This window comes from Oncorhynchus gorbuscha, unplaced genomic scaffold (genome assembly GCF_021184085.1).
Source record: "Oncorhynchus gorbuscha isolate QuinsamMale2020 ecotype Even-year unplaced genomic scaffold, OgorEven_v1.0 Un_scaffold_428, whole genome shotgun sequence".
NCBI lineage: Eukaryota > Metazoa > Chordata > Actinopteri > Salmoniformes > Salmonidae > Oncorhynchus > Oncorhynchus gorbuscha.
In genome coordinates this window covers 629448-643584 of record NW_025745273.1, presented here as the reverse complement: position 1 = coordinate 643584, position 14137 = coordinate 629448, and positions in this window count along the sequence as shown.

Genomic DNA, 14137 nt, shown 5'->3' with positions numbered 1-14137 from the left:
TCAGGTAAGGGTGCTGTTTAGGTAAGGGTGTGATGTCTGTGCAAAAAATAAAACAGGCTATCTTAAATCACCCATATTGAAGAACATGTAGAACAATTAGACACCCTATAACCCACACACTCATGTATCAATCTGATTGTTGGATTGTGTTGTGCAGTAAGCAGGATCAGGTGTATAACTGTGGCTCCTTCCACCTTCAAAGAATAGGCAAGAGGGCCAACCATGGAGAATAGTAAGACACTTCATTATTTCTATAATAACGGACGCAGTTAAAGAACATTTTATTTTCAGACAAAAAGTTAAAGTGTATGAAGCATGAGTTTTTAACTCACCAGTGTAACAACACAGTGTGGTTAAAGACTTAGTAACTTCGTTTTTATTATGAACACAACTAATACAAAAAAATCTGAAATATACAAACAAGAGTACCTAACAAACAGCGGTATTACATATCAAGATTCATTTTCAATTTGTTAAGAACAAATTCTTATTTTCAATGACAGCTTAGGAACAGTGGGTTAACTGCCTGTTCAAGGGCAGAACAACAGATTTTGTACCTTGTCAGCTTGGGGATTTGAACTTGCAACCTTTTGGTTACTAGTCCAATGCTCTAACCACTAGGCTACCCTGCCACCCTCACTAGCTTTAAGCACCAGCTGTCAGAGCAGCTCACAGATTACTGCACCTGTACATAGCAAATGAATTTAGCCCAAACAACTACCTGTATTTATTTATTTATTTTGCTCCTTTTCACCCCATTATTTCTATTTCTACTTTGCACATTCTTCCACTGCAAACCTACCATTCCAGTGTTTTACTTGCTATATTGTATTTACTTCGCCACCATGGCCTTTTTTTTTGCCTTCACCTCCCTTATCTCACCTCACTTGCTCACATTGTATATATACTTATTTTTCTACTGTATTATTGACTGTATGTTTGTTACACTCCATGTGTAACTCTGTGTTGTTGTATGTGTCGAACTGCTTTGCTTTATCTTGGCCAGGTCACAGTTGTAAATGAGAACGTGTTCTCAACTTGCCTACCTGGTTAAATAAAGGTGAAATAAATACATGAAATAGATCAGCAAAGGTGGCTTGCAAACAGTGGATAGTAAGTAGCCCACCTTTGGAATAACTATGTGTTGTTATAACTGTAGTATCCAGTATAACTGTAGTATCCTGAATAACTGTAGTATCCTGTATAGCTGGAGTATCCAGTATAACAAAACCCCACCAAGATGGCATAGCAGTCAGACGTCTTTTGTCCTTGTCTTGTCATGTCCCGTATATATATATATATATATATATATATATATATATATATATATATATATATGATTTATATATATTTATTTACAACTTTCTTCGCATACCTTTTTATATATATTTTTTATTTTCCATAAACTCATCTTCAAAACACTCTCCTGCAACCCGCCTCACCAATTTATATTTTTTTTAAAGAAAGTATTATTTACCTCAAATCTGTAATCCTCAATAGATGCTAACCAGAAGTGAGACAGAAGCTAGCCAGAAGCTAGCCTGAAGCTAATCAGAAGCTAGTTAGCTTCTTTACTGGCTAATCATTAGTATTCAGCTAACCACGGTTTGTGGTCATCAGCTATCCTTTAGCTCGAAAATCTATCGGCAGATTTGTAAGGCGCAGCTCGGACCGGAACATACCGGACCTATTTTTCTCTCCATGTCCCCGGATTTCAACCGCAAACTCATTTATACCTGGATCTCGCAGCTAGCTAGCTGCTATCCGTGTGACTATTGGCTTACGTCGATTCCGGAGCAAACATCAATTATTCCGGAGCTAGCCAGCTGAAGAGTTCCATCAGTCACTCCTGGGCTACAATCACCTATCCGGACCCGTTTTACTGCCAATGCGGAGCCCCACCGGGCCTTCACAACTGTACTACCGACGTTATCTGCCCGAGGGAGTTATCCGGCTGGCTCCTCAGTCGTGACGTTACCTGAACGCCCATCTGCGGTCCGTTAATCGTTAGCTGTCTATCTGATTAGACCTATCGGACAACATATATATATATATTTTCTTTTTTTTCTTGGGCCTCTATAACTATATCTATTGGGGTTTTTCTGCGAATTGGATTGATCCCCTCTACCACATGGAACCCCACTAATCCTACCAACGGAAACGCACGAGGTGGCTAAAAACAGACCTCCATCCTATGCTAGCTTGCTACCGATGACCCGGCTAGCTGTCTGAATCGCTGTGACCCCAACCAACCTCACTACTCACTGGACCCTTTTGATCACTCGACTAAGCATGCCTCTCCTTAATGTCAATATGCCTTGTCCATTGCTGTTCTGGTTAGTGTTTATTGGCTTATTTCACTGTAGAGCCTCTAGTCCTGCTCACTATACCTTATCCAACCTATTAGTTCCACCACCCACACATGCGATGACATCTCCTGGTTTCAATTATGTTTCTAGAGACAATATCTCTCATCATCACTCAATAGCTAGGTTTACCTCCACTGTATTCACATCCTACCATACCTTTGTCTGTACATTATACCGTGAAGCTATTTTATTGCCCCCAGAAACCTCCTTTTACTCTCTGTTCCAGACTTTCTAGACGACCAATTCTTCTTGCTTTTAGCCGTACCCTTATCCTACTCCTCCTCTGTCCCTCTGGTGATGTAGAAGTGAATCCAGGGCCTGCAGTGCCAAGCTCCACCCCTATTCCCCAGGCGCTCTCTTTTGATGACTTCTGTAACCGTAATAGCCTTGGTTTCATGCATGTTAACATTAGAAGCCTCCTCCCTAAGTTTGTTTTATTCACTGCTTTACCACTCTGCCAACCTGGATGTTCAAGCTGTGTCTGAATCCTGGCTTAGGAAGACCACCAAAAATTCTGAAATTTTCATCCCAAACTACAACATTTTCAGACAAGATAGAACTGCCTAAGGGGGCGGTGTTGCAATCTACTGCAGAGATAGCCTGCAGAGTTCTGTCCTACTATCCAGGTCTGTACCCAAACAATTTGAACTTTTAATAATCCACCTCTCTAAAAACAAGTATCTCACCGTTGCCACCTGCTATAGACCACCCTCTGCCCCCAGCTGTGCTCTGGACACCATATGTGAACTGATTGCCCCCCATCTATCTTCAGAGCTCGTGCTGCTAGGCGACCTAAACTGGAACATGCTTAACACCCCAGCCATCCTACAATCTAAGCTTGATGCCCTAAATCTCACACAAATTATCAATGAACCTACCAGGTACCTCCCCAAAGCCTTAAACACGGGCACCCTCATAGATATCATCCTAACCAACTTGCCCTCTAAATACACCTCTGCTGTCTTACACCAAGATCTCAGAGATCACTGCCTCATTGCCTATATCCGTAATGGGTCAGCGGTCAAACGACCTCCACTCATCACTGCAAAACGCTCCCTGAAACACTTCAGCGAGCAGGCCTTTCTAATTGACCTGGCCGGGGTATCCTGGAAGGATATTGATCTCATCCCGTCAGTAGAGGATGCCTGGTTATTTCTTTTAAATGCCTTCCTAACCATCTTAAATAAGCATGCCCCATTCAAGAAATTTAGAACCAGGAACAGATATAGCCCTCGGTTCTCCCCAGACCTGACTGCCCTTAACCAACACAAAAACATTAGCACCGTGATATGCAGCTGTTCAGGGAAGCTAGAAACCATTATACACAGGCAGTTAGAAAAGCCAAGGCTAGCTTTTTAGCAACACTAACTCAAAAAAGTTCTGGGACACTGTAAAGTCCATGGAGAATAAGAACACCTCCTCCCAGCTGCCCACTGCACTGAAGATAGGAAATACTGTCACCACTGATAAATCCACTATAATTGAAAATTTCAAGAAGTATTTTTCTACGGCTGGCCATGCTTTCCACCTGGCTACTCCTACCCCGGTCAACAGCACTGCACCTCCCACAGCAACTCGCCCAAGCCTTCCCCATTTCTCCTTCTCCCAAATCCAGCCAGTTGATGTTCTGAAAGAGCTGCAAAATCTGGACCCCTACAAATCAGCCGGGCTAGACAATCTGGACAATCTGGATAATTCAAAAATGATCTGCCGAAATTGTTGCCACCCCTATTACTAGCCTGTTCAACCTCTCTTTTGTGTCGTCTGAGATTCCCAAAGATTGGAAAGCAGCTGCGGTCATCCCCCTCTTCAAAGGGGGGGACACTCTTCACCCAAACTGCTACAGACCTATATCTATCCTACCATGCCTTTCTAAGGTCTTCGAAAGCCAAGTCAACAAACAGATTACCGACCATTTCGAATCTCACCATACCTTCTCTGCTATGCAATCTGGTTTCAGAGCTGGTCATGGGTGCACCTCAACCATGCTCAAGGTCCTAAACGATATCTTAACCCGCATCGATAAGACACATTACTGTGCAGCCCTATTCATGGATCTGGCCAAGGCTTCCGACTCTGTCAATCACCACATCCTCATCGGTAGACTCGACAGCCTTGGTTTCTCAAATGATTGCCTCGCCTGGTTCACCAACCACTTCTCTGATAGAGTTCAGTGTGTCAAATTGGAGGGTCTGCTGTCTGGACCTCTGGCAGTCTCTATGGGGGTGCCACAGGGTTCAATTCTTGGACCGACTCTCTTCACTGTATACATAAATGATGTCGCTCTTGCTGCTGGTGAGTCTCTGATCCACCTCTACACAGACAACACCATTCTGTATACTTCTGGCCCTTCTTTGGACAATGTGTTAACAACCCTCCAGGCAAGCTTCAATGCCATTCAACTCTCCTTCCGTGGCCTCCAATTGCTCTTAAATACAAGTAAAACTAAATGCATGCTCTTCAACCGATCGCTGCCTGCACCTGCCCGCCTGTCCAACATCACTACTCTGGATGGCTCTGACTTAGAATACGTGGACAACTACAAATACCTAGGTGTCTGGTTAGACTGTCAACTCTCCTTCCAGACCCACATCAAACATCTCCAATCCAAAGTTAAATCTAGAATTGGCTTCCTATTTCGCAACAAAGCATCCTTCACTCATGCTGCCAAACATACCCTTGTAAAACTGACCATCCTACCAATCCTCGACTTCGGCGATGTCATTTACAAAATAGCCTCCAATACCCTACACAACATATTGGATGCAGTTTTGTCACTAAAGCACCATATACTACCCACCATTGCGACCTGTACGCTCTCGTTGGCTGGCCCTCGCTTCATACTCATCGCCAAACCCACTGGCTCCATGTCATCTACAAGACCCTGCTAGAAATAAAATAAAAATAACTGTAGTGTCCAGTATAATGGCATATATATATATATATATATATATATATATATAACTGTAGTATCCTGTATAGTATCCTGTAGTATCCTGTATAACTGTAGTATCCAGTATAACTGTAGTATCCTGTATAACTGTAGTATCCAGTATAACTGTAGTATCCTGTATAACTGTAGTATCCAGTATAACTGTAGTATCCTGTATAACTATGTATAGTTATAACTGTAGTATCCAGTATAACTGTAGTGTCCAGTATAACTGTAATATCCTGTATAATTGTAGTATCCTGTATAGTTATAACTGCAGTATCCAGTATAATTGTAGTATCCTGTATAACTGTAGTATCCTGTATAACTGTAGTACCCTGTATAGCTGTAGTATCCAGTATAACTGTAGTATCATGTATAACTGTAGTTTCCTGTATAACTGTAGTATCCTGTATAACTGTAGTATCCTGTATAACTGTAGTTTCCTGTATAACTGTAGTATCCTGAATAACTGTAGTATCCTGTATAACGCACACTGACTGGAGTGGAAACGCAGTTGATGATCATATTTTATTTTCAGACAGAGATGATTTTAAAATGGCTTTAATTAAATAATAATTAAGAAATGTGTTGACTGATTAGTGCGAATATTTCTTTTTTTACTACAGCACATTTAAGGCAGTTTAATTAAGTCAAACTAAATCTAAATAAGTAGCCAGCTACTATCTCAAAACATAAAATATATTTAGATTTGTTTAACTCGTTTTTGGTTACTACATTATTCCATATGTGTTATTTCATAGTTTTGATGTCTTCGCTATTATTTTAGAATGAAGAAAATAGTCAAAATAAAACCCTTGAATGTGTGTCCAAACTTTTGACTGATACTGTATGTAAATGTAATATTTCAGTTGTTGTTTTTGTTACATTTGTAAACATTTCTAAAAACATGATTTTGCTTTGTCATTATGGGGTATTGTGTGTAGATTGATGAGGAAAAACATATATTTAATCCATTTTAGAATAACGTAACAAAATGTGTAAAAAGTGAAGGGGTCTGAATACTTTCCAAATGCACTGTATATATAGGGGCAGTACTTAGTGACATCACTTCCTGAAACAGGAGGTACAAATATATAACACAGGTTCACAATATCAACATTCAATGTATCAAAATATATGACCAAGCTGGAAGTGTAAACGCCAGCCCAGCCACAATCCTAGAGTTTCACTGATGATCAACCTCCTCCTTCACATCTGACTACAGTGATCAATCCAGTGTGTCTTCTTTTTTGGGGAATCCCGATGGACGACGTCATCCAATAGGCCGTCAACACCACCACTGCCCACAAGTTAATTGTCATTCAGGTTATCAATATGAAGAACATTAGCAATATGTCCTGTCCGGTAACTTGTCTCATTTAATGGATTTAAATTGGCAGGTGTATAAAAAAAAACTCTGTTGATTTCAAACAGGAAAAACTTTTGGAAGTCTTGAACTGTATCAAAGTCTGTGGCCTGTGATGTTGGGACAAATGATAGTCCCTTATTATACAAGAGACATAATTCACAAATTCTACAGCACAACGAGTCATGTCTTAAGTGTAAAACTAACAATGACTCAATAATCCTTCTGGGAATGTTACGACGTCATAAAGTTATGGGAGGAGTTAGAAAGTTGGCTGTCAGATGTACAGTTATACAATGTAAAATGACTTTTAATCCGTCTGTCTGTATATTTCAAAACATGACAAATGAGGATGCAGTGAGACACCTGATGGTTGGATGATACTGTAATGACCTGACTAGATCATAAATGAACAATTGTCCAGACAGAGGCTTGAGTTTGCGAATTGACGGTTTATTAAACCAACTTTACACAGGCTACTGTTTGGGCCGTAGCACACGCCAAATAGATGACAGATAACCCACAAGCCAATCGTGACCTTCTCCTGTGAAGCCCAGACGTAAGAGAGAGAGAACAAAGGCTGAACCTGGTCTTAACTTCCAATGCTCCACCCCCCTGCCCAACCCCCCTCCACGCCACTCCGCCAACCACCAGGATGCCCGGCATCAGAACATTCCAGGCATTCCCGTGATTGGCAGATAGCAGGTTGATTGACATGTCGGACCCCGCGAACACCGGGTACTAGTCAGTACAACACAACCACCTCCTAGCCTAACACATAACACACAGCTGTCTGTGCGGGTCGCTACACAGCCCCCCCACCACAAAGTCCCTCGTCCCCGAGGGAACAAACAAAGTCTCTGAAGCGACCCGGAGGTCTCCTTTGCCTGCGTGGCCGTGATGGTCGCAGAGTGCCCCTCTGGGAACCAGGGGATGAAGGCAGGGATATGGGGGACAAGGAAGCGGGAACGGGTAATTACAGTCCGTGGCTCTGGGGAACCACGCGGTGAAACAGGGGGGGAGACAGGGGGAGTGGGCTGTCTGGAGCCTTGTCTGCGGCACCTGAGGGTGGGTGCCTGGAGAATGTCATTGCCAGAGAGGGGAATTGTGGGGGTTCCTGGGGTTTGGGGAGAAGAGGCCCCTCTGTATGGTGCTAACCTGTCCCGGTGCAGTGCCACCTTTCTCCCCCTGGGAGGAAGCTGCACCCGGTACACAACCTCCCCTACCCTCTCCAGGACACTGCAGGGTCCCACCCAGTGACTGTCCAACTTGGGGCATCTGCCTTTTTTCCTTAGGGGGCTGTAGACCCAGACCAGCTCCCCAGCCACAAAGTGCCTTCCCCGGGTGTGCACGTCATAGTTCCTTTTCTGCCTCACACCTGCATTCACCAGCTGCTCTCTGGCGAAGGTGTGGGCTGTCTCCAGGCGGTCCTGGAGTCTCCGGGCATACTCCGGCCCCGGAGGAACATGAGGGCTATCCAGGGGCCGACCAAACGCCATCTCCGCAGGGGTGCGGATCTCTCTCCCCAGCATGAGGAGGGCAGGCGTGCAGGAGGTGGAGTCTTGGACAGCGGAGCGGCATGCCATGAGGACCATAGGCAGGTGCTTGTCCCAGTCACGCTGGTGTTTGGAAGAGACGATGGCCAGCTGCTGTCCAAGCGTTTTGTTGAAGCGCTCTACAAGGCCATCACTTTGAGGATGGAGAGGAGTAGTGCGGGTCTTGTGCATACCCAGCCTCTCACACATGGTGGCGAACACACGGGACTCAAAGTTTCTGCCTTGGTCGCTGTGGATGGACTCTGCAGCTCCAAACCTGCTGAACATCCCCGCTGTCAGGGCGTGGTCTCTGCCTCCTGGTCAGGCAGAGCATAGGCCTCGGGCCATTTTGTGAAATAGTCCATGGCCGTGAGCACCCAGCGGTTTCCACTGTCTGTGGTGGGGAACGGCCCAACTACATCCACTCCCACCCTCTCCATGGGAGCCCCCACTGGGAGCTGAGCATGAGAGCGGCCTGGGGGGCCCTTTCTCGCTGTGCAGTTGTCACAGCGGCGACAAAAGTCCTCCACATCCCTCTTGTGCTGCCCCCAGTAGAAGCCCTGACGGAGACGGCGCAGTGTTTTTGTGACCCCAAAGTGTCCAGTCCCCACCCCCCCATGAGTACTCTGGAGCGCAGCCTCCCGCAATGCTTTTGGGACCACCACCTGCCACCTCTCCTCTCCCGTAGCTGACTCCTTCCATGCCCGCTGTAGCACGCCATCAGCCAGCCGCAGTCTCTCAAACTTCGACCACAACCCTTTGGTCGCGAGTGAGAGCGCTGTCACCTCTTCCCATGGTGGCCTCACCTGCGCCTCTACCCACTGTAGCACTGGCTGTAGGTCTGTGTCCCGTCCCTGCTGCTGCCGCCATTCAGCCACGTCGACAGTCTGCAGCTCACAGCAGACAGGCCCGCTCGCCCGACACACTGTGGCACAGACACCCTCCTCTGCCCGCAGCTCTCTCTCCCGTCCCTCTCTCCGTTCACAGTGGCGGCAGCTGTCTGCAGTACAGGGCCGACGGGACATGGCGTCGGCGTTGGAGTGGCGTGCCCCTGCCCTGTGCACCACCGTGAAGTCATACGGCTGAAGCTCCTCCAACCAGCGTGCCACCTGCCCCTCTGGCTCTCTGAAAGACATGAGCCACTGGAGAGCAGAGTGGTCAGTCCTTACAGTAAAGGGCAGACCACCCAGGTAGTACTTGAAGTGTTTGACGGCAGCCACAACAGCCAAGAGCCCCCGCCGGGTGACACAGTAGCGGCGCTCATGTTTGTCAAATGTTTTGCTGAAGTACGCCACCACTCTCTCCCCCTCTGGCCCCACCTGGGCCAGCACCCCACCCATGCCCACATTGCTCGCGTCTGTGTCCAGGATAAAGGGCAAGGTGAGGTCAGGGGGGGCGAGCACGGGGGCCTCGATCAGTGCACGTTTGAGGGTGTTGAACGCCTCCTCACACTCCACTGTCCAAGTGAAAGCCTTGTCCTTCGGCAGCAGGCGGTTCAGTGGAGCAGCAACGCTTGAGAAGCCCCGTACAAACCTCCTGTAGTACGAGGCCAGGCCCAGGAAGCTCTTCAGCTGACACTGGTCGGTGGGGGTGGGCCAGTCTCTGACAGCACCTACCTTGTCCTCCATGGTGCCGATCCCCTCCTTCCCCACTCGGTGGCCCAAGAAGGACACCTCTCTCCTCATGAAGTGGCACTTCTCAGGGTGGAGCTTCAGACTTGCGGCAGCCACCCTCTCCAGCACATGCCGTAGCGCCCCCAGGGCTGACTGGAAGGAGCTGCCATGGGCCAGGATGTCATCGAGGTATACCAGACACTGCTGTCGGGGGATGCCATCCAGCACCCTGTCCATCAAACGCTCAAAAGTAGCTGGAGCGTTGCACAGGCCAAAGCACAGGACCTTGAACTGCCAGTGTCCTCTGTTATAGTGGAGAACGCAGTTTTGGCTCTGGCCTCTGGGGAGAGGGGCACCTGCCAGTAGCCACTGCGGAGGTCTAGTGAGGAGAACCAGGAGGACCCCCTAACCAGGTCCAGCGACTCATCAATACGTGGTATGGGGTATGAGTCCTTCCTGGTTACCTCATTCAGCCGCCTGTAGTCCGCACAGAACCTCAGCTTGCCCCCCCTTCTTCGGAACCATGACGACTGGCGCCGCCCAGGGGCTGTCTGAGGGCTCAATGAAGTCTGCCCGCTGCATCTCCAACACAGCCTTGTCTGCCGCCTCCTGGCGTGCCAGCGGGATACGGCGGGGACGCATCTTGATGGGTCGAGCATCACCTGTGTCGATCTCATGCTGCACCAGATGAGTCTGACCCACCTCTTCCTCACTCAACGCAAAGCTGTCTCTGAATTCAAACAGCAACTGCCACAACCGTTCCTGCTGCTCGGGGTCAAGACCAACACAGTTCCTCCCCCATATCTCCCTCACTGCAGACAGTGTCCTCTCCTCTCCCATCTGGGGTAGCTGGGCTGGGGGGGTGCGGCCCGGGCTCACAGAGGGCTGTGTCATGGAGGTAGCTGGGGGAATGTAACACACCGCCGTAGGTGACAGGGGGACTGGGGAAAAGTCACACACAGCTGTGGGGGAGGGGGCACAGCCATGAGTCTCTGCTGCTTTAACTGTTGGAGTAAAGGGTTTGTTGGGTTGAGTGAATGTGACATTAGGGGGGGCCATGGTGACTTCCGTTCCTCCCTGGAAGCTCAGTGTGCCCCTATTTAGGTCTAACTGGCAGCCTGTGCTCCTAAGAAAGTCCAACCCAGGATACAAGGGTCCTGCACAGCTACCACCCACACAGGATGACGCACAGTCCTGCCCCCTACTGTCAGAGTCATTATTCCCTTCCCTTTCATGGGTGCCAGCTCACCTGTGACTGTGCGGAGCTGCACAGTTGTAGGCTCACACTGAGTCCAACCTGGCACAATATCTGGCCTCACCAGGGTTACTGTGGACCCCGTGTCCACCAGGGCGGAGCAGGGCACCCCCTCCACAGTGGCAGGGACATGACAAAAGTCCCCAACACAGGTCCGGCCCACCACAACAACAGGCTCCATCCGCTTGCCCTCGTCTGCTTCTGGGGGGAAGTGGAGCCTTGCTTCCCCCGTCTGTGCCGGTGGGCTCCTCCTGAAGATGATGGTGGTTGGGATAGAAAGCCAGGGGTCCGCACTACCCGGTCTATGCGGACCCCGAGCCGTTTCCCTGAGCTCTGGGGGACATGGGGCAATCTCGGCGCAGATGGCCTGGCTGGCCACAACCCCAGCAGACCCTGGGACCAGGGCTTGTGTTTCGTGCCGCCTGTAGCGACACAGCCCGAATGAGTTTTGTCATTTCGGCCACCCAAGCAGGCTTTTCCGGCTCCGGGCTGCTCTGCCCCCCAGCTCGCACAGAGGGTGTGTCTCCCTGCACCCCCACCAAAGCCCCAGCTGAAGCCCCAGACCACACCAGCTCCCTCTCCAAAGCCATCTCCAAGACTGTCTGCAATGACTCAGGATGAGCCAGCTGGGTCTGTATGCGCAGCTCCGTAGGAGAGAGCGCCTGTATGAACTGGTCCCGTGCTAGCTCGCTCTGCACGGAGGGGGGCATGTGAGCATATGCCCGCCGAGAGAGGCTCTCAATGTCATTAGCTAGCACCCGTAGAGGCTCTCCAGGCTGCCTGCGTCTATTACTCAGTTTGGAGCGCAGTAGCCCGGGCTGTACACACTGTCCATAGCGCCTCAAATCAAATCAAATTTTATTTGTCACATACACATGGTTAGCAGATGTTAATGCGAGTGTAGCGAAATGCTCAGTGCTCCCACTAAAGCACCATAATCATGCCTGTCCTCGGGGCTAATCAATATCAAACAGGCCAGAGATTCATCCGTGAAGCATAAAGCCAACTGCAGTGCCCTTTCTTCATCCGACCACCCCCTAAAATGAGCTAACAGTTCAAACTGAGCATGAAAAGCTTCCCAATCCGCCTTACCGGAATACTTCGGGGTCTTAACAGATACAGACGCAGCCGGGAACTGGGCGCCGCCATGTTTGTTTACATCCTGAGCCCCAGATTCCTCGTCACGCCGCGTCGACGTCGCCACTTCAGTCCGCCCACCAGAATCCGCGCGAAATACAGTCGACGAAGCACTCATGCCCGCTTCAGCCGCCATCGCTCTAACGTCCTCCCTCAAGCGGCCTCTGCGCTCCGACGCCCTGGCGATCTCCTCAGACAGAACCCCCGACGTCCATTCACACGCACCTCCTTGGCCATAATTGTCCCCTACCTCCACCTTCACTTTCGGATTCCCTCGAAGCATTTTCAATCCCCGTTCTCACCTACGGTAGCTAGCCACATAAGTCAGCTAGCTAGCTGGCTAACTTGTATCAACGTTTTTACTTCTGACACCAATTGTCCAGACAGAGGCTTGAGTTTGCGAATTGACGGTTTATTAAACCAACTTTACACAGGCTACTGTTTGGGCCGTAGCACACGCCAAATACATGACAGATAACCCACAAGCCAATCGTGACCTTCTCTTGTGAAGCCCAGACGTAAGAGAGAGAGAACAAAGGCTGAACCTGGTCTTAACTTCCAATGCTCCACCCCCCTGCCCAAACCCCCTCCACGCCACTCCGCCAACCACCAGGATGCCCGGCATCAGAACATTCCAGGCATTCCCGTGATTGGCAGATAGCAGGTTGATTGACATGTCGGACCCCACGAACACCGGGTACTGGTCAGTACAACACAACCACCTCCTAGCCTAACACATAACACACAGCTGTCTGTGCGGGTCGCTACAATACTTTTCTAATCAGTCATCTTAAATATTATACTTAATTAAAACCTGGAAATCAAATCATAATTCAGAAGAATGCCAAAGTCAGGTGTGAAGTAATATGGAGGACCAGCCTATTCCCTATGATGTAAACAACAACAGAAATAACTTCAAATTAAACCAATCGTTTCCACTCATGACTTGAGTGATTGAAATAAACCAACGTTTTGGAAATACATAACGCCATCTGACCAAATATCAAAGAATGTTAGCTATATGCAGTTATCTTAGCCAGAGACATACAGAATGATGGCAGGGAAAATCCCCAAAATCCAAAATATAAAGATTACAGGTGTCAGTCAGCTAGCGCGCTAGCAGTAAACCAAGGTTGTAAAAGTTACAAAACTCCCAGTCTTCTTCACAGAGAACATGCTGAAAAGTAGTGATGGGGAAACAAAACTTCCTGAAGCATTGATGCTTTCCAGCCAATTGTGTCAAAAATAGGTTCATTACTCAAGGCTTTGAGCGAAACAGAATTTTGAACAGCCACATTATTATAGATGACGTCCTACACCGTAGCAGCGTAGCCTTTATGTCTTCTACTAAATCACTGGCCTTGATCAAGAACATCAAATCCATGCTGCATTGTGGGTAAATTGACTGACTGACTGACTGATTTATAAATAATAATGAGTAGTTATTTATGATGTATAGTGATTTGTAGATCAGTCAGTTGGCAATCGCCTGCAGTGTTGAACAAGCCCAATACCAAACCAATCAGGCTGTTCGATGAAATGATGCTTCAGACGCCATTGATCACGTGCTGCTAATAAAGTCATACAGGCGTCAGCACACTGCTTTGAATGATTGTTTAGTGATTTGGACGCATGGCTCGTAGCTCCGGTATCAAACGTAACATCCATATCGAAAAGTTGACAGAATATAAAGGAGCAAGCTGGTTGATTTTCTCTTTTGATTTGAGCCCACAGCAAGAAGGCACCAGAGCCTACCGTGCTAACGGGTTCCCACTAGATAACACAATCACACAGTTCATGAAAAACATGAGGTGAAGCTTGAGCTAGATATCAACCTAGCATGACCTTCCTAGATATCGAGCTAGTTCCTAGTCCCTTCCCTCAAGTCAGTGAGTCAACACAGGAAGGAGCAATGGATGGATAGTTC